This window comes from Bos indicus, chromosome 17 (genome assembly GCF_029378745.1).
Source record: "Bos indicus isolate NIAB-ARS_2022 breed Sahiwal x Tharparkar chromosome 17, NIAB-ARS_B.indTharparkar_mat_pri_1.0, whole genome shotgun sequence".
NCBI lineage: Eukaryota > Metazoa > Chordata > Mammalia > Artiodactyla > Bovidae > Bos > Bos indicus.
Window position 1 is genome coordinate 59,407,956 of NC_091776.1, and position 20,706 is coordinate 59,428,661.

The 20,706-nt window shown below is 42.7% G+C and overlaps 1 long non-coding RNA gene across 1 annotated transcript in view; it reads left to right on the forward strand.

Moving 5' to 3' along the window:
- The window catches only part of LOC139176745 (uncharacterized), a 277,046-nt gene extending 268,756 nt beyond the window's left edge, over positions 1-8,290 (forward strand). The window contains exon 3 of the long non-coding RNA XR_011561185.1: positions 8,098-8,290. This is a non-coding gene — a long non-coding RNA (uncharacterized lncRNA). The remainder of the gene's footprint in view (positions 1-8,097) is intronic.
- Positions 8,291-20,706: the final 12,416 nt, after the last annotated feature.

The following is a 20,706-nucleotide window of genomic DNA, read 5'->3' on the forward strand; positions in this document are numbered from 1 at the left end:
ATGTCTTTGCTTTTTAATATGCTGTCTAGGTTGGTCATAGTAAGGGATAACTAAAACATACCTGCTGCTACTGGTGTTGTGTCATTATTATACTTGAGGAGTAGATACTAGGCATCTGAGCAGTGAATGAATGCATGAATAAACAGAAAAATGGATAAGTTACAGTTTTGAGCTAAACAGTCAATTCCAGAATATTCAGCACATCAGAGTCTGTTACCGTTGCCATCAATTCCTTGACTGGGTTCTCGGAAGTTTTCATCTTTCTTCCAGGCACCTGTGTGTAATTTGGACCTAAATTCCCTTTATTAGGTTTTCCATAGGAGGTAAAACCACACGATCATATTTTCTGTCTTTTCACCCCTCATCAATGAATTTAAGACAGCATTCTTATTGAACATCTGTTAGATATTTTTCTTTAAATAGATCATTTTGAAAAGATTTATTTCTAGCTGTTTTCTTTGGCTCATTACTAATATGTATTGTTAGTGTCCTGATAACCCATTTCAGCCTTCTTTCTGAGGTAAAGGCATTAAAGTATTTTTTTAAAATGACCTTCTGGAAGCTTAATTTGCCTCATTCTCAATGTGTGCTCAGTCGCTGAGGTGTCCGACTCTTTGTGACCCTTTGGACTGTAGCCTGCCAGGCTCCTCTGTCCATGAGATTTTCAGGCAAGAACACTGGAGTGGGTTGTCATTTCCTCCTCCAGGGGATCTTCCCGAGCCAGGAATCAAGCCTGTATTTCCTATGTCTCCTGCATTGCAAGCAGATTCTTTACCTGCTGAGCCATGGGGTAAGCTCTCTTTCAATAGGAAGCTTATTTTAAAAAATTTAACATGTAAATTATAACATGTGAAATGAATCGCCAGTCCAGGTTCAATGCATGATACAGGATGCTCGGGGCTGGTGCACTGGGATGACCCAAAGGGATGGGATGGGAAGAGAGGGGGGAGAGGGGTTCAGGATGGGGAACACATGTACACCCATGGCAGATTCATGTTAATGTATGGCAAAACCAATACCATATTGTAAAGTAAAAAAATAAAAAAAAAATTTTAGTCATGTTATAGGAAATCATCTATATGTATGTCTAATACATATAGGATCTATCTGTTCTTTAGTAATCCCTTTTTCATTATAATGGCTAATCTTTATTCCTCTCCTATTATGTGTCAGTCACTGTGCTAAATGTTTTACGTGTATTTTCATTTCGAAAACCTAAGAAGGAGATGCTCTCCCCCTCCCCATTTTACATTTGGGGAAACTGAGGCACAGAACAGTGAGACAAGATTTCAGTGAAAGTGGCTGATATGGGAGGTGTTCCCAGGGCACTGGGTGGGGAGTTGGAAGGATGGAATAAGAGAAAGCAGCCAACGTAGAGGATGTAATAGCAGGTCACCTCCTTGGGCAATGGGGGGCTCCATCCCATTCGGGGAGCTGAGAGGTGGTGCAGAGCATACGCTGCAGGTAAGGAGCCAGCTCCCATCCGTCAGTGGTTGCTGGCCACTTTGTGGGGGCCTTCATTCAGTGTCTGAGTCCAGGCAGAGCCCTCAGGCTGAGACCAGGTGCTGGCAGCTGGAAGCCTGACTGCATTGAAATGGTTCAGACCAAGGAGAGGTAGGGAGCGTGCTCAGGCTTCTGTCACAGTTAAGGTAGTTACCTTTCTTCCTCAAGGTCCTGCAGCTATTATCCTCAACCAGGTTAAAAATCCAAGTGCTTGATGGCTGAAATAATCCCAGAGAAAAGTGATGGATTCCCTCTCTCCTTGTCTTACCTGTTCCTCCTATCCAGCTTCTACCCTCCACCTTGCTCAAGTCACATCTGTGGTCCCCATCAGCTTCAGCAGCCCAGACCCAGCTTCATGGAAATACCTAGGAGACAGCTGCATGACCGTGTTTTTCTTTGACCAATTGAGGAGACTTGTCTGAGACACTGGCTCCTATTGACTTCTGATTCAAAAAATGATTTCAACTGAGTTGCCTCCCCTCCACTGAAGGCTAGCATCTTGCTATTAGTAAGAGTATTGATTTTTAAAAATGAGCCTGTTACAGAACCTACTTAACAGCTATTGAACTTCCCATGTTTAAATATTTACTCTACAATTCCAACCTGTTGATCCTTCCTTGCTTCTGACGTGGGATGGGTTGTTCCTCCTTGGAACTTCTATCTCTGCAGAAAATGTCAGGCATTACAATATTACGTGGTATGTTCGGGAAACTGGGTGTTCAGTGAAGGTGGTTTTATGTGTAATTGAGATTTAACATGGACTCTCAGTTCCTGGCATGTCCCCATTCTTGTGGGTAATCATTGTGCCATGTTTCCTCTATGGAAGCAGTTCATTTATTCAATTCATTAATTCATTCAATGACAGGCACATTGGTGAGCTAGATCAGCAAGGGGAAGTGCATATTTCCTTGGTTTGTCTTATGACTCATCACTTTTAATATCTGTTCTCATCCAACTTCGAAGATGTAACAGTTTCTCAAAAACTTGGGGGGGGGGTCCCATATTCCTTTGAGAGTCTGATGGAAGGCAAGGAGCTCACCTACAGGACTCCATCACTTTGCCTTCATTTTTGGTCTGGGGGATTACGGAGAATCCAGGTCAAGAATGCAAGGAAATTATTTCTGGAAGCTTGGTCTCTTTATTTACCAAACTTCTCATAGAAAATCACCTTTTCCTCCTCAATTGCCTTCTAAAATTTGAGTAGGGTAAATGGAAAGTCCTAGCTACTTAGGAATTCATATTCTAAGTGTCAATTTTTTTGTGTTCCTCAGCTATTCATAAACTCACTTTACATGTGATTATAAAATTTAAAAATGTTTACTGTCTGTCTCTTTCTGATGCAATATATAGTAGATTTAAATAGTGAAATGCTTATTAAGTCAGACACCCATGGTATTTCATCATGTGTGTACCCGTATAAGAGCTGTCATTTACTGAACATTTATTATATATTCTTAACTTGTGTTATTTCTCTTAATGCTTACAACCGCTCTATGAGGCAGGCATTGCTATCAGTTCCATTGTCCAGAAGATGAAAGAAAGGTTGAGAGAAACACTTTTCCCAAAGCGAGTCAATTAGAAAGTGGTAAAGCCCAGATTTGATCCAAAGGTCCCTGACACCAAATCTCATTTGTTGAAATACTATACTATGTTGTTAGCTGGAGGCAATTTTTGTTGACATTTGGTGTCCTTCTTATCCTTGATTTAAAAAAATTTCTTTAAAATAAAATTTTATTTTGTATTCTGCCTTTTCCCCCTAGCTTCAGAAACATTTTTTTTTTTGCATGTAAGAGCTTTTTATAACCTTTTAAATTGCTACTTGTTACTTAACCATTTTCCTATTAGTGGACTTTTAAGATATTTCTAATTTCTTATATTATAAGTAACACTATAAGGGACATTTTAAAGTCCACACACATTTAAATGCATTGATTTTGAAAGTCAGCTTGTGGTATTAAGTCCCTTTCTTTCTTTCTTCCTCTTTCCCTCTTTTTTTTTCTTGTTTTAGGGAGGTAAACATAATTTCCAGGCCCAGATGGGTTGCTGAATTAAACCATATCTCTATCCTGTATCAATTCCTCAAAGCTAGATTCTTAAAGACTCTTCTTTTCTATGCCTAAATGGATTTTCACTTTTTTCTCCACAACTCAAGTGATATTTTTAAAACCTTTGGAATGTGGACAAATGCATATCGTATTAGAAGAGAACCGATGAGCAGACCATCCTAAGAAGCAGAAAGTCCAACCATATTTGATGATTGACTTTGGAATGTGATATAAGAACACAATGAAAATAGCAGCTTTACCTTGTAAATAAGTTTCAGCTATTTTGAAATGATTTTTCATTTTCCATGTGTTTGCTGATTCCAAATGGGTAAGGATCAGAGATATTTGCTGGGTGACAAAAACAAGCCCATATGGAGCTTTGTCCAAAACCCCACCAGGACTTGGCTCCCATCACATAATTTGTCACAGTGTATTATGGTCCTGTAGACTTGTCTTTCGGAGAAGGCAATGGCACCCGACACCAGTACTCTTGCCTGGAAAATCCCATGGATGGCGGAGCCTGGTAGGCTGCAGTCCATGGGATCACTAAGAGTCGGACACAACTGAGCGACTTCCCTTTCACTTTTCACTTTCATGCACTGGAGAAGGAAATGGCAACCCACTCCAGTGTTCTTGCCTGGAGAATCCCAGGGACGGGGGAGCCTGGTGGGCTGCCGTCTATGGGGTCGCACAGAGTTGGACACGACTGAAGCGACTTAGCGGCAGCAGCAGCAGACTTGTCTTTATCCTCCACTAGATCATGAATTTCAGGAAGCCATGGATAAACATCTGTGACACTGTAGTATTCCTAGGGTCAGATAATAATTGGCATTCATAAAATGGTGTTGGAAGCCAACAAGTGAGAAAACTAACCACAGACCATCTTGCAAGTAAATACTTGGGAAATGACTCTGCTCATTAGGAATCATCATAGACCAGAAGACTTTTGAACTCATTTTCATAAGTTTCATAGGGTGGATCTTTTAGAACCACAAGGAATCTAACTAAGGTGGCTCCTGATATCAGGATGATAACCTTTTTTAAAAAATATTTATTTCATTTTTTATTAATTTGTATTCACCTTTTTATTTTTTGACTGTGGTGGGTCTTTGCTGCTGCACGTGGGCTTTCTCTAGGTGTGGTGTGTGGGCTTCTCACTGCAGTGGCTGCTCTTGTTGTAGAGTGCAGGCTCCAGGTGCATGGGCTTCGGTAGTTGTGGCTCTCGGTCTCTAGAACACAGGCTTAGTAGCTGTGGCTCACGGGTTTAATTGCTCCTCCGCATGTGGAATCTTCCCAGATCAGGGATCGAGTCCTGCACTGCAAGGCAGATTCATAACTACTGAACCACCAGGGAAGCCCTAGGATGACAACCTTTTGACTGATGAGGCTGACATGAGTTTGATCCTGCTTTTAGGTCCCTGTTCTGTCTGCTTATTCTCAGGGTGTATTATTCTGAGAGGGTGGGTTTCAGTCTGATTTGAGGGATATCTCTGCCTTGTTGAAAAAACCAAATAGCTAATTCTTGCTTATTGGCTGGAAGATGAACTGTGTGTTAGCAAACAGAACAGGTTGTTCAAGCCCTCTCGTGCCTGGTCTCATAGTGTTTTTTTTCTCTCTCTTTTTTTTCCTCCATGAAATCTACCATGAATTCACAGAATGTCATAAATCGCACAGGGCAGTCCTAGTCAAGCCCTTCACCTGCTAGGAGGGGACACTTGGGGGCTTCCTGCTCCTCTGATGGCATTGCTCTGCTCTACCTGTTCAGTCGTTGGCCTCTTTTTATTTCTCCGTCTGTTCTTTACCTTCTGCACTCCTCACGGGCCCTGGAGGACAAGAATTAATTTATGGTGCTGTGAAATGTGCTGGCCTTATCAAGGGATTATGGGTTAATACCCTCGTGGCTCCCCTCCATTACCTTTGGTCCTGGAGACCGTGTTGACATTGCAGGTTTGAACTTGAGGGAGGGGGCGAGATGAGGAAGAAGGCAATTACAAGGCTCCCAGTTGCCTGCTGACCTGTTTGAAGCAGGTACGACTCACCCAGGTGTGGACAGGGGGGCCCTTCACCCAGAGCCCTATCTCTGTTGGGAGATAAATTCACAGCTAATAAAGATAAGGGCCCTAGAGAAATGCCCTGAGCTGGAACTGCATTGGCCACCCAGCCAATCAAAGCCAGTTGTGACTAATTCTCTCAATGGGAAATTCTGCGGGTTGGAGAGGGTTTGATGTCGTGGGGCTGATGAGGGAAAGCCACCCTGGCTAGAAATGGTTTTGAACCCGGCCTCTGTCACTTAACGGCCACGGGGATCTTGAGCAGGTGTCTTTCCCTCTTTAAGCCTCAACCTGATGATCTTCCATGTCCTACATCTCAGAGCTCTTGGGAGAATGAACCATAATAATGAGTGAAAAGCAACCTGCATGCTACCCAACACAGGGTCGATGTCCACCAAATGTGAATTCCCCTTGTCCCTAACTGTTGTGGGCATTGGTAGGGTCAGGATCAGTCCCTGGTCTGATTCTGCTTTGTCTCCTCCCCTCAAGGAGGCACCCTGAAATGCAGTTGCGGGTGATGTGATATGCCTGACGGTATGATAACCAAAGATCTTTTTGGAACAGTAAATAAAGAATTGCCCAGCTCTGCAGAAAACCCTCCAGTGGCTCCCCATTCAGTTACACTAAAATCCCACTCCTTACTGTGGTTGGTAAGATATTCATGATCTGCCCCTAGTTCCCTCTTGGACCTCATTTTCTACTGAGCTGGGCTCGCTCAGTTTTAGTCTTACTGGTCGCCTTGCTATTCCTCTGACCTACCAAGCCAGTTTCTCCCTTAAGACTTTCTGGGGGAGTCTCACCCATGGCTTCATGGGTTCATCTTAGTTCAAATGCCACCTCCTCAGAAGCCTTCACTGACCTCTTCACAGTCTTCATGGTCCTCATCACTGTCTACAGTGATGCGAGTCATTTAGTTGTTTCCCTCATCGCTGTGTCTCTCCATGAGGCCATCATTTCCACGTCTGGACCATTCCCATCTGCAACCCCAACATTGGGAAGAGAGCCGGGTACACAGGGACTGTTCAGTAGACAGTTGTTGGATGAATGAGTAAATGCACAAGCCTATTTTAATTTTTTAAGTAAGTGATCCCCAAGCCTCAGCAACTGAATGATTCTTAGAAATGAAGCATGTATAATACTCTACACTGACCACCTTTCTTCAGCGTGTTTCCATGAAGTGAGCACGCATGAGGGCTGAGATTGGAGAATGACCCGACTTTACCCAAGGTATCAGTTTGCCATTGTTGCTGTAACAAATGACCACAGACACAGTGGCTTCAAACCTTGCAAGTTTACCATCTTACAGTTCTGGAAATCAGAACAGCTGAAATCGAGGTGTCCCTAGGGCTGTACTCCTTCTGCAGGCTCTAATGAGAATCTGTTTCTTTACCTTTTCCAGCTTCCAGAGGCTACTCACGTTCCTTGGCTCGTGGCCCCGTCTGGTTCCTCAAAGCCAGTAATTGCATCAGTTGGACTCTCCTTGTCATCACATCTCCTTTCCTCCCTCTGACCCTCCTGCCTCCCTCTTATAGGGATTTTGTAATTCCATTGGACCCACCCAGGTAATCCAGGATAATCTCCCCATCTCAGGATCCTAAAATTATTCACATCTGCACAGTCCCTTTTGCCATGTACAGTGACATATTCATAGGCTCTGGGGATTAAGATGTGGGCGTCTTTGTGGGGGACCATTATTCTGCCAACCATGCCATCTCTACTGTCTGAAAAAAAAGAAGATGATCTGAAATGTTCTTTTTTAAAAAAATTTATTTACTTCTGGCTGCTCTGGGTCTTCATTGCTGTCCTCGGGCTTTCTCTAGTGGTGATGAGAAGGGGCCACTCTTCCTTGGGTGCTCAGGCTTCTCTTTGTGGTGGCTCCTCTTGCTGTGGCTCATGGGCTCTAGCTCATGAGATCAGTAGTTGTGGCACATGGGCTTAGTTGCTCTACGGCATTGTGGGATCTTCCCAGCCCAGGGATCAAACTTGTGTCCTCTGCCCTGGCAGGTGGATTCTTAATCACTGGACCAATGGGGAAGTCCCCCTTCCTGGAGCTGTTGTCTGCTGTCTGAATTCACCATCACTGCATCTCCTCCTTTTCATTTCCTCCACAATTCCTTCCTCCTCCTTATTCCACCTGTTTTGGTACCCTAGGTTCTCAGGCAGTTCACGCTGGACAAATGTTCATTCTTGTTATCAATCCCCCCGCGACTTAGGACAGAGATATTCATCCTTTAGAATGTTAGTATTAACCAGTGGCCACTTTTGACTTGTCACCAGTAAATTCTAAAAGTGCCATGGGAGGGATGCATAATATTTATCTCTGAGAGAACCCAGGTGAGTTTTTCTCAGGGAAGTTGAGTTCAACACCATTCCATGGAGGTCTGGATACTCTCAGGAGGGTCGCCAAATCAGACCCAGGTCTTAGAACATCAGAGAATATAAACAGGAATCAACCCATCACATCCATAACCTGAACAAACTGTTGCTTTTGTTCCCAGCCCACAACGTGGATGCCAGGAGGGAACAGGAAGTGGCTTGAGAAAATAAACCCAGCTCACTGGGCCTGTGGATGGCACCCTCTCCACGCCAGAAAGCGGCAAGCTGGCTTGGAGAAATATATCCTGGCGGGCCCCATTTTCTCCAGAGTCCAATGGGGCAAACAACAGTCCCAGCTGGATTCAACGAAGAGCTTAGAAGTAAGTAGTCATACTAAAACTTTGCTGCCAAGGCCCCACACTTTCGAAGTTCTGGAACCTTTTCTACCTCAGGCCCTGCTGTCAGGCAGACTTTTGAAAGACCAGGTGGGATTTGCAGTTGTTGTTGTTTAGTCTCTAAGTTATGTCTGCAGCTTTGCAACCACATGGACTGTAGCCCACCAGGCTCCTCTGTCCATGGGATTTCGCAGGCAAGAATACTGGAGTGGGTTGCCGTTTCCTTCTCCAGAGGATCTTCCTGACTCAGCGATCAAGCCTGTATCTCCTGCATTGGCAGGCGAATTCTTTACCACAGAGCCACCAGGGTAGCCCAAAGGGGTTAATTCTTCCTGCTCTTGGGTCATCTCACCTCAGAGCTCTCCCTAGTTCGTGAGAGACCTGGCCCCTGGTACGGTGTCAAAGAGGGTGTGGTGACTGTCTCCAGGCCTCCCGTCTCCTGCTCATGGTGCATAATAGCTCTGATTAGTATTAATAATTGATTTATACAGCACCTTTTACAAGCCTCTCTGCCATCGGCCCCTGTGAGGACACACGCATCACTTCCCTTCACCCCCAGATGATAAGCTGCCATCCAATGGGGTGGGAGGTGGCAGCAGGCGCCAGTCACCTCAGTGGCGCCAATGACAAAGCGAGGAGACAGTCTGATGCAGGAAGTAAGGCTGTGTCTTATCTCCTCTGGCTGGGGTGGGGGGGTGGGTGGAGGTGATTCTGGACTTGTTATTAATTAGCTGAAGGATCAACTCCCTGAGAAACCCAGGTGAAGAAAGGATCTTTCCGTCACGGGGCAAGGAGGGGCAATTTCCCTTGGTGCTGTGTTACCCCACTGTACAGAGGGGGAAATCAATACAAAACAAATAAAAGTATGCCAATGGCAGAGATGGAGTAAAGCCAAAGCATTTATGAATCACATTAGCACGTTCCATGGGGCTGCGTGCCAAGGTGAAGTTGGAGGTGGAGTTGGTTAGCCAAGGCTCAGGCCATTGGCCACCATATTTTGTGGGGCTTGGGTTGCTCGTGTTGTGTTTTGAGGCGGCATAGCTTGGTGTTCAGAGCTGATGTTTTCTCAGGGCCCTGGTGTATGATCATTTGGAGGTAGTTCTGCCAGTGTGAGTTTCCTTAAGATCTCCAGTTCCATGTATTTCTGAGTGAACCCACATCATGTACTTTAGGAATATGGCTTCTGGATTAAGTCAGTTTCATGGTGGTCCGTACAAATAACAAATCCCAGGACTTACTTGCTGAGTGATTGTGTGAAAGTCATGGAACCTCCTTGAACTTCAGTTTTCTTATCTGGAAAATGGGATACTGATAGTACCCACTTCCCAGGGGTGAAGCACAGCTCTAGGTATGTGGTTAAGTGCTCTGTAAAGATATGCTGTTCATTATTTTATCATCATGACAGTCATCAGCATGTTCATCATCTTCTTCAAATGGCAAGCCTCTCCTAGGAGAAATGACACATCTTGGTGCGTTGAAAAGAAACTCCTTTCCCAGAAAGGAGGTGTGAGGCACACACAGAGGGTTTTTTATGGTTGTTCAGACTCTTGATACCATGCTCCCTGGGAGATCAGTGGGGAGGATTCACCCCACGGTGAAGGCCCAGTGCAAGGATGAATCAGAGCTCTCAGGTGGCTGAATGGAAGAACTCAGAGACCAGGAATCAAGCACTAATTTCCAAGGGAGCCAGGCCATGGGGTGTGAGCTGAGTTGAAGCAGGGACTAGGATTTGCCAGAAACATCTAGATCAGGATTTTCCAACTCTTTCTCCCCAGCATCTGTCCACTGATTGACACTCCATGAACAGAGTTACTGGCCAAGTAAGTGGGGAGAATGCAGCACATTCTATGTTGATTTTGGAAAGCCACAAAGTTTGTAGTAAAAACTCTGAGAGGTCCTTCAGTAGTGAAATTGATTGGATTTGGTTTAACTCAATATTTTCCAAACCTGTTGAACTTTTTATTCTCTTTTAGTGAAGTATAGTTGATGTACAGTGTTGCATTAGCTTCTGGTGTGAGCAAAGTGATTCAATAGATAGTTATACATATTTCTTCATATTCTTTTCCATTATGGTTTATTATAGGGTGTTGAGTATAGTTCCCTGTGCTACACAGTGGGGCCTTGTTTTTCTGTTTCACACGTGGCAGTTTGCATTTGCTGATCCCAAAGTCCCAGTTTATCCCTCCCCTACCCTCTTTGCCCTTTAGTGACCATACATTATGTTCCTATGCCTGTGAGTCTGCTTCTGTTCCGTAAATATGTTCCTTTCTGTCTTATTTTAGATTCCACATATAAGTGAAATAAGCCATGTTGTATTTGTCTTTCTCTGTTTGACTTATTTCATTTAATATGATGATCTCTAGGTCCAACCGTGTTGGTGCACATGACATTATTCTATTCTTTTCTTATGGCTGAGTAATATTCCAGTGACTCTTAGCAACCCCATGGACCACAGCCTACCAGGCTCCTCTGTCCATGGGATTTTCCAGGCAAGAGTACTGAAGTGAGGTGCCACTGCCTTCTCTGGTGTATTTTATACATATATATACATATATATACACACACACATATATATATGTACACCACTACACCACAATTTATTTCTTCATCTATTCAAACCTTTTAAATACTTGAATCCTTTCCTTTGATTTCTTAAAATAACATATACTTTCTCTGAATATGCTTTGGGAGAGATTGATTTAGACCAAGAGAATTTGAGAAAATTGTCTTCTCCACGGCTGGAAAAAAAAGTTTTAAATATTTTTAGAATCTGTGTTTTAAATGCATCCTACCTGTACATCATTTTTTAAAACTTGTAAGTGGACTCACCACCACTTCTAAATTACTGCTGTTGTTCCTGGGAGTGTTCGTCTGAGATTCTGCACCTATTTTATTTATTTCTTTTTTAAAGCTGAATTTTAGTTATTTACTTGAAAATTTTTTGGCTGCACACTGAATGTGGGATCTTAATTCCCCAACCAGGGATTGAATCCACACCCCCTGCATTGGGAGCACAGGGTCTTAACCACTGGATCTCCAGAGAAGTCCTTTGTGGCTATTTTAAATGGCTTACTTGAAGGATAAAGAATGGGAAACACCTGTATTGGTCACAATATCAGATAATACCAATACTATTCATAAGAATGTTGATCCAGTAGTAAGGATTATCTGTCAAGGCTACTGTTTATGAAGTCCTGTCTATAAGCCCCTTCTACACTAAGTAGGAGGCATACATTATCGATACCATTTAGTCCTCCAAAGAGGAAACTGATGATCAGAGGAGGGTGTGTGGCTTACAGACTGAAATCATCACTAGGAAGCAGCAGGGCCAGCATCTGGAGCCAGGATGAACGGTGAGAGCAAAGCAGAGGCCATCACATCGCCACCTTGCACGGACCCGCTCACCCTTCATTCCTATCAACACCCCGAATGCTCCCAGGGTGACTCAGAGGGGAGTCACACCTCCTGTCAGGAGCCAGGGCTGCCCTGAGTGATTGGATGCCAAGGCCCAGATTACTTAAAAATCTTTGCATCTGTCCTCCTGCTTGAGAGCCTCATGAGTCACCAAAAGGCTGCGTGTGGCTTAGGCATCGCCGAGGTGGGTGGAAGCAAGTCTCATGACCGTGCTGTGTCACACGGACCTTGTCCTCTGAGTGCCAGACCCAGCTGGGTCCTGTCGGGGTGTCGCCTGCGTTCTCTGAGGCTCACACCGCAGCACATACAGACTCTTTCCATGTACCTGTGTGTCCTCTACTGTAAGGGGAGGCCCAGGATGGGGACCGTCTCTTCTGGTTTGTGGGAGATTGTCCTGGTTTTAGCACCGGAAGTCCCACATCCTGGGAAATCCTCCAGGTTCTGGCAACCCAGGACAGTTGGGTCACCCTAAATAGGTCCTTTTGCCTGGAGATTGACAAGTAAGCCTTGTCAAAAGGCAAGAGGCCCTCAAAAACAATCAGGGTAATAGAAACTTGCAGTGGATGGTAGCAAGGGCTGTTCTGACTTTTAAAAACAAAAGAAAATACCCTCATTAGGGAAAAAAAAATCTGACAGTCTTCTTTATTAAATCCAGCACTTTCTTAATTCAAAAAAGGGCTTTTAAAATGATATCGTGGGACTTCCATGGCAGTCCAGTGGTTAAGACTTTACCTTACAATGCAGGGGATGTGGGTTCAATGCCTGGTCAGGGAGTTAAGCTCCCACATGCCTCAGAGCCAAAAAACCAAAACATAAAACAGAAGCAAAATTGTAACAAATTTAATAAAGACTTTAAAAAAAAACAAAAAATAAATAAAATGATATCCTCCGGGCCCACTATTATGCACTAAAATAATCACAATAATAATATTGGGTTGGCCAAAAGGTCTCATTGGGTTTTCTGTAACATCTTACAGAAGAACCGTGTGAACTCTTTGGCCAACCTCATAGCTGTCTTTTGAGAGTGCTTGCCACGCTCCTTGCTGGCCACTGGCATGGCACCTCTTTAGATTTGCACAGCAAACTCATGACACTGGAGCTACTGGGAAGCACAACTGAACAGATAGAGAAACTGAGCCTAAGACAAGGTCACTTGCCTAAGGTCATGGGTAGGTGGTGCCTGCTGCAGGTAGCTGGGACTCGGGGGACCTGAGATCAAGTCCCAGGCCCTACCCACCCAGCCACCCCACTCCCTTTGGTAGGGATGGGCACTCCAAGAATGAATATTTTGGGGCCCTTATCATGCCAGAGCTCAGGTTTCCTGAAGGCAGCTTCTCTTTTGTCAGTGTATCCTCAGAGCACCTAGCATGGAGCCTTAAGCGTAATAGATGCTCAGTTAATGTTTGCTAAATTGGATTGAAGTGAAAAAAATCTCATTCTTTACACAGAGCAAAAAATACTTGGCAGAAGGCCTGGTCTATTTCATACGGGCCATTTTCTTTATTTTGCCACTAGAATAAAAGCTGTTTTAATCAAATGCCTGTCTCTCTATTGGATTATAGACTCATGCAGGTGTGCTAAGTCACTTCAGTCGTGTCTGACTCTTTGCAACGCTATGGACTGTAGCCTGACAGGCTCCTCTGTCCATGGGATTCTCCAGGCAGGAATACAGGAGTGGGTTGCCATGCCCTCCTCCAGAGGATCTTCCCGACCCAGGGATCGAACCAGAGTCTCCTACACTGGCAGGTGGGTTCTTTGCTACTGGTGCCTCTTGGGAAGTCCTTATAAACTCATATGTATATGTAATATAATATGTATAAATAATATGTTAGAATATATTAAATAGAGATGATTATCAGCATTCTTATTTATGTATTATATATGTGCATGTATTATTGTTATATATAAAATTATAAGGACAAGCCCATAGTGTGTTATTTGTGGCTAGATCCTAGCTACTAGCACAGTGCCTGGCACAGATTGGAGGCTCAATTAATATTTGGTAAATGAAAGAATGAATAAATATAGGCTGCCCAACAAGAAAACACTGGTTAGAAAGAGCTGTGTTGCTCCAAAGGAAAAACTCTCCGTCACTTTTCAAACAAGAAAAGGGGTCTTGCCTGTATTCAGTAATTTCTGATACCGAGTGTGGGGCTACCTCAGCTATGAGATTATTGTCTGTGGGTTCTTGTTTCATAGCAGACAGAGATGTGCACACATTCTCCACCTTTTCTTTAAGCCAGAATCACTGGTAGTCTCTCCAGTTAGACCTACTGGGAAAATGGCAGCTCCTAGGCATTCAAGTTTGAATCACAGGGAATATCTGTAGATGAAGAAATCATCAAATAATAATAATATTCAAGCATACAGCACTTACCTATGTGCCTGGCACCCCGCTGTGTTATATATAATTAACCTAATTATACTTCACAAGTACTGTAAGGTTGGTACCATTGCATCACTTATGAATGAGAAAATGAAGGTACAAAAGGCTGTATAGCTTGGCCAACGTCATGGATCTTGTAAATCTGGCTTGAATCCATGTTCTTAACCCCCATAAGGCATTTCCCACAACCTGCAGAGCAAAGAATGAAGACTGGGTGAGGTGGTCATTTCCATAAAAACCACTACATAGTACATATTGTGCAAGGGGCTGGTGTTCCCCAAGAATAAGGATCCACCAAACTATTAATATTAAATAATAAAAATTATATATTAAATATTAATAACAACTCTATGGTATTAAATTATATTAATTAATATATCATGTTTGTAACAATAATTATGATAATGACATGAGTAATAATTGTGTTATTAGTTAATATCAATATTAATTATTTTATTGAATATAATGATCAATACTAATAATTACCACACTTGAGCTTCCACTATATGTCTGACACCTAATGGATATTTACTTGTATTCACAACAAGGAGGTAGGGGCTTTTATGTTAATTTTTTTTTATTTTAAATTTTTAAACACTTCAACTTTTTCAAGGTATAATTGACAGACAAAATTGTAAGGTATTAAAGTTTTCATCATGGTAATTTGACAACATATGTATACATCATGAAACTTCTCCCCTCACCTGGCTAATTAACACATCCATCATCTCTCATATTTATCTTTTTTTCTGTGTGTGGTGAGAACATTTAAGATCTACTCTCTTAGAAAATCTCTATTATACACTATAGAGTTGATAAATATGAAAGTGTTAGTTGTTCAGTCGTGTCTGACTCTGTGCAACCCCATGAACTGTAGCCTGCCAGGCTTCTCTGTCCATGGGATTCTCCAGGCAAGAATACTGGAGTGGGTTGCCATGCCCTCTCCAGCGGATCTTCTCGACCCAGGGATTGAACCTGGGTCAACTATAGTTGTCATATTTTACATTAGGTCTTATGACCCTGTTCATCTTGGAACTGAGATATGTACTCTTTTACCCAACCTCACCCTATTTCCCCATATCCACCCAAACCCTGGCAACCTCTTTTCTACTCTCTTTTTCTATGAGTTTGACTTTCTTTGTAGATTCTATGAATAAATGATACCATGCCATATTGGTCTTTCTCAATCTAGCTTATCTCACTTAGCATAATGCCTCAAGTTCCATCCATGTTGTCCTAAGTGGCAGATTTCCTTCATTCACATGGCTGAATAATATTCCAATTTATCAAGATGATGGGCTTCCCAAGTGGCGCTAGTAGTAAAGAAACCACCCCCCCCCACTCCCCCCACTCCCCCCCCCCGCCAACTGCCAATGCAGGAGATGTAGGAGATGCAAGTTTGATTCCTGGGTTGGGAAGATCCCCTGGAGGAGGGTTTGGCAACCCACTCCAGTATTCTTGCCTGGAGAATCACCAAGGACAGAGGAGCCTGGCAGGCTATAGCCCATAGAGTCGAAAAGAGTCGGACATGATTGAAGCAACTTAGCACACATTATAATAGAGATGATGGCTCAGTGGCAAAGAGCCCACCTACCGGTGCAAGAGACGTAGTTTTGATCCCTGGGTTGGGAAGATCAGATCCCCTGGAGTAGGAAATGACAATCTGTTCTAGTAGTCTTGCCTGGGAAATGCCATGGACAGAGGAGCCTCAAGGGCTGCAGTCCATAGGATCACAAAGAGTCAGACACTTCTTAGTGACTGAACCATAAGTAAAAACAACAAATTTTGTATTTGACCTTGGAACTTCTTTCCCTCCACCTAATCCCAGCTTTTCTTTGGCAATAGCATCTATCTTGGGGCGGACATTGTTGTGATTATCTTCATGAACCTGTCTCCTCTACCTGATTGTGAATTATCTGCCCAAATGCTGATTCTTTATAAGCTCCGGATCACCATCATCTGGGTCGGTCCACTTTGCGGAGTTGAATGAATGAGCTTTCACTGGCAGATCTGAGCAGAGGCAAAGCTACACACCCCTGTATGCAGATACCAAATAGAAGGAACATTTATGCCTTTCCCCACCCCCTCTGCCCCACTGGGCTTTTGGCAACTCTCACATGATCAAATCATCGTCCTCTTTCACCATCAATCTCCAAGGATGTTGGTGCCCCCGGGATGTGACGATTCACGGGGATCATTGTCAAACCCATTTTAGCTTTTCTTTCTAAATTCCCAGACTTTGTCTTTTTGAGCCGTCTCCAGAACCTTCCCAAGGGGGATTTTCCTTGCTCTTGTAAACTAGAGATTTATGCTCCTTATGTGGATTTTTCCCAGCTTAGCTGAATTCTCAGTTGTGGGTATAATTTTTTTTTCCTTCAGGCAGAAGTGTGTGAAGCTGAGGACGTTGGAGAAACTGCTTTGTAGTGAGATTCTTAGACTAGTTCTTACCTGTGAGGCATAATTGCAAGGAAACGTGGTGCAGGGGAAAGACGTTGCTTCTGGAATCAGAAAAAAACAAACAGAACACGTGAGTTTGCCTCTTGGAGCACTGTGTCTTAGGGCAAGTTATCTGCTCTTCCTAAACCTCTCCACGTCCTTACCTATAAATGAGGAATAGTGGTCTCAATGCCGAGGGATGCAGAGAGAGTAGTTATCATTATGTACCACCTTCTGTTTCCATCCTAAGACTTATTTTTGTTGCAGTCTGTCTTGCCTCTCACCAGCTTTTCACCACAATTATTTCCATTCATTTTTGGTGCTTTTTTTGGATCCCATCCCTCCTTCCAGCTGTTCCAACTTTTTTACTTCTTTTATCCCCTTGCCTTATATCCTATATAACTTGGGTCTCCTTGTGAATCTTTGTTTTTGTTTTTTTTTTAATCTCATGTTCTTTGTATTTTTGAAAGAAAATCCCATTTTATAACTGGACATTAATGGGCTTAGTTAAAACATAGTGAGTTGAATCGATCCAGCTGTTGGAGTCAGGATTTCTGCTGGAAAACAAGTCATGATATATGTTTTGACCACTTGCCCCCCTGTCTTTGGCAAGACTTTGATGGTTAAAGTGATGTCAAGCCACAGTGTGTGTCACTGAATGTCGGCTGGGAATGGGTCTTGTTGATTCACACCTAATAGCTTTCAATGAAGGGAGTTAGAAAAAGGATATCAAAACAAAGCAAGCAAATGAAGATGAAAAGAAGCAGTTAACATAAAATAAGAAAGCAAGGACTGAAAAATGGCCAACATTTGATTAGTAAATATGAGATTCTTTTTTGAGAAGCAAACTTTATGTTAAATGATTTTTAAAAATTGGAGTATAATTGCTTTACAATATTGTGCTAGTTTCTGTCGTACAATGAGGTGACTCAGCTATATATATATATATATATATATATATATATATATACACATACATATATCCCCTCCCTCTTGAGCCTCCCTCCCACTCCCCACATCCCACCCCTCTAGGTCATCACAGAGCCCCGAGCTGAGCTCTCTGTGTTATACAGCAGCTTTCCACTAGCTGGCTATTTTACACATGGTAGTGTATATACATCCATGTTGAGAAACAAATATATTTTAAGAGGACAAGCTATTGAAAAGTTTAAAGAAGAAAAAGAAATGAGGAAACCTAAGTATCACAAGTTCAGTTCAGTTCAGTTCAGTTCAGTCGCTCAGTTGTGTCTGTCTCTTTGAGACCCCATGACTCGCAGCACGCTAGGCCTCCCTGTCCATCACCAACTCCCGGACTCATGTCCATCGAGTCAGTGATGCCATCCAGCCACCTCATCCTCTGTCGTCCCCTTCTCCTCCTGCCCCCAACCCCTCCCAGCATCAGAGTCTTTTCCAATGAGTCAGCAATGAGAAACAAGATAAGAAGTTATAATGGGGATATTTAAATTATAAGAGTACTATAGGCACTCTGTATCCAGATTACTCATCTTCCTCACTGTGGGCCTGAGTGATTCTTTGCTGTGGGGCTGTCCTGGGAATTGCAGGGTATTTAGCAGTATCCCTGGCTTCTGCCCACTGCTGCTGCTGCTGCTGCTGCTAAGTCGCTTCAGTCGTTTCCGACTCTGTGTAACCCCATAGACGGCAGCCCACCAGGCTCCCTTGTCCCTGGGATTCTCCAGGCAAGAACACTGGAGTGGGCTGCCATTTCCTTCTCCAATGCATGAAAGTGAAAAGTGAAAGTGAAGTTGCTCAGTTGTGTCCAATTCGTAGCGATCTCATGGACTGCAGCCGACCAGGTGCCCCCGCCCATGGGATTTTCAAGGCAAGAGTACTAGAGTGGGGTGCCATTGCCTTCTCCACTAGATGCTAGGATCTCCCCCTGCCCCTCAAGTTATAACAACCCCAGTCTCTTTTGTTGCTGTTCAGTCACCAAGTTGTGTCTAACTCTTTGCGACCTCATGGATTGCAGCACGCCAGGCTCCCCCGTTCTCCACTATCTCTGGAGTTTGCTCACATTCATGCCCATTGAGTTGGTGATGCCATCTAACCATCTCATTCTGTTTGCCCTCTTCTCCTTTTGCCTTGTCTTTCTTTGCATCAGGGTCTTTTCTAATGAATCAGCTCTTCGCATCAGGTGGCCAAAGGACTGGAGTTTCAGCTTCAGCATCAGTCCTTCCAATGAATATTCAGGACTGATTTCCTTTAGGATTGACTAGTTTGACCTCCTTGCAGTCCAAGGGACCCTCAAGAGTCTTCTTCAGCATCACAATTTGAAAGCCTCAATATCTATAGATTATGCCTAATGTCACCAGGGGCCAAAATCACCCCCTGTTGAAAACCCGTGTTCTATATTAATCGCTTTGGAAAAGTTTCATGACATGGAAAATATCCTAGGGAAATATTAGTGATTTCAGTAAAAATATACACATATGCATGTGTATGTATGTGTTGTCTATATATATGTATAAAAGCCAGGAAAAACCTTTGTAAAGTTAACATGTCATGTCTAAAAAACAAAATTCTGGGTCAAAAGGAAATTATCAGTGAATTGTATGCCATGCTCAAAAGATAATAAATTTTCATTCTTTATAAACTGCTAAGGTGACCAACTGTCCTGGTTTCCCCTAGATTTAGTGGTTTGCTGGGATGCAGGACTCTTAGTGCAAAAACCTGGAAAGTCTTGAGGAAACCTGGTCATCTGACTTTCCCATAGGTAATGAGAGAGAGTACATTAATTCAGCACTGAAAACAAGAAACGATAGGCCATATCCAGTAATGAATATAAATGAGTAAAAAAGGAAACATTCAAGTTAAATCATGGTATGTAAAAGTAGTATTTTAATTTATTTGCTTGTTTGATTAAGAAACTTTATTCCAATAAAATAATTTGTGAGGTCTGAATTTGTTTAAGCAAGGTGGTGTGGGCAGCCCTTTCTGGGTCTCTTTCTCTCTAAATCCCAACCACTTCTTTCTTCCCTCAGTTCAGTTCAGTTCAGTTCAGTCACTCAGTTGTGTCCGACTCTGCGACCCCATGAATCGCAGCACGCCAGGCCTCCCTGTCCATCACCAACTCCCGGAGTTCACTCAGACTCACGCCCATCGAGTCAGTGATGCCATCCAGCCATCTCATCCTCTGTCGTCCCCTTCTCCTCCCGCCTTCAATCTTTCCCAGCATCAGGGTTTTTTCAAATAAGTCAGCTCTTTGCATCAGGTAGCCAAAGTATTGGAGTTTCATTCCTAAACCCACTCCCACATATTCCCCCAAGGGGCTCCACAGAACCCCTACTGCCCTCCAAAGGATGTTGGAAATCCAAAATCAAAATAATAACCATCATAATGAAGTAGGGTCTATACCAAAAACATAAGATGGTCCAACGGAGTTATCTTGTTGTACATCAAAAGGTGTTTGATATACAAAATCCATGATTTAAAACAAAACAAAACAAAATGCCAACCAAGCTTCATTGAACTAGAAGTTTGCTTCCCTAACTTAATGCTGATTATCTTTTTTCAAATCACTAACAACATCATTCATAATGGAGGCCTTCTCATTAAAGTCAGGAACAAAGGGTCATATGAGTGCCCTTAAGTTAATAATTTTTAAGAAATTTTAGCCAATGCAATAAAGCAGAAAAAGCAGATAAGACGAAGATAAACTAGAAAGGGAGAAATAAAATGTAATTAATTATTTGCAGATGACCTGAATCAATGGAAATTTTTATAATCAGAACGTTAAAAGAAAAAGACCAATACCTTCCTTAGTTTTTAAAAATTCACCAATAAAATTCTAAAAATGATTTTTTTAAAAAAAGGGATCATCAAAATTAGGTGAAAATGATCTTAAAGTTAAAATTAGGTGAGATTAGCCATACAGTTTTATCTGAAAAATAAGAGGTCTTACACTACCAAATTTAAAGCATGTAATAAAGCTACAATAATTCCAACAATCTGGGCCTAATGCAAAATAGACACTTAGATCCATGGAATTAAATATAGAATTCCATAAATACTCCCAATTATTGATGAGAATATGTTAAAGGTAGAAGTTAAAATCAGTGGAAATATGACCATTAAGTGAAAAATGATTCTGTGACATATGATTTGACATATGATAACTATTTGACAAAATAAGGTCAAACACT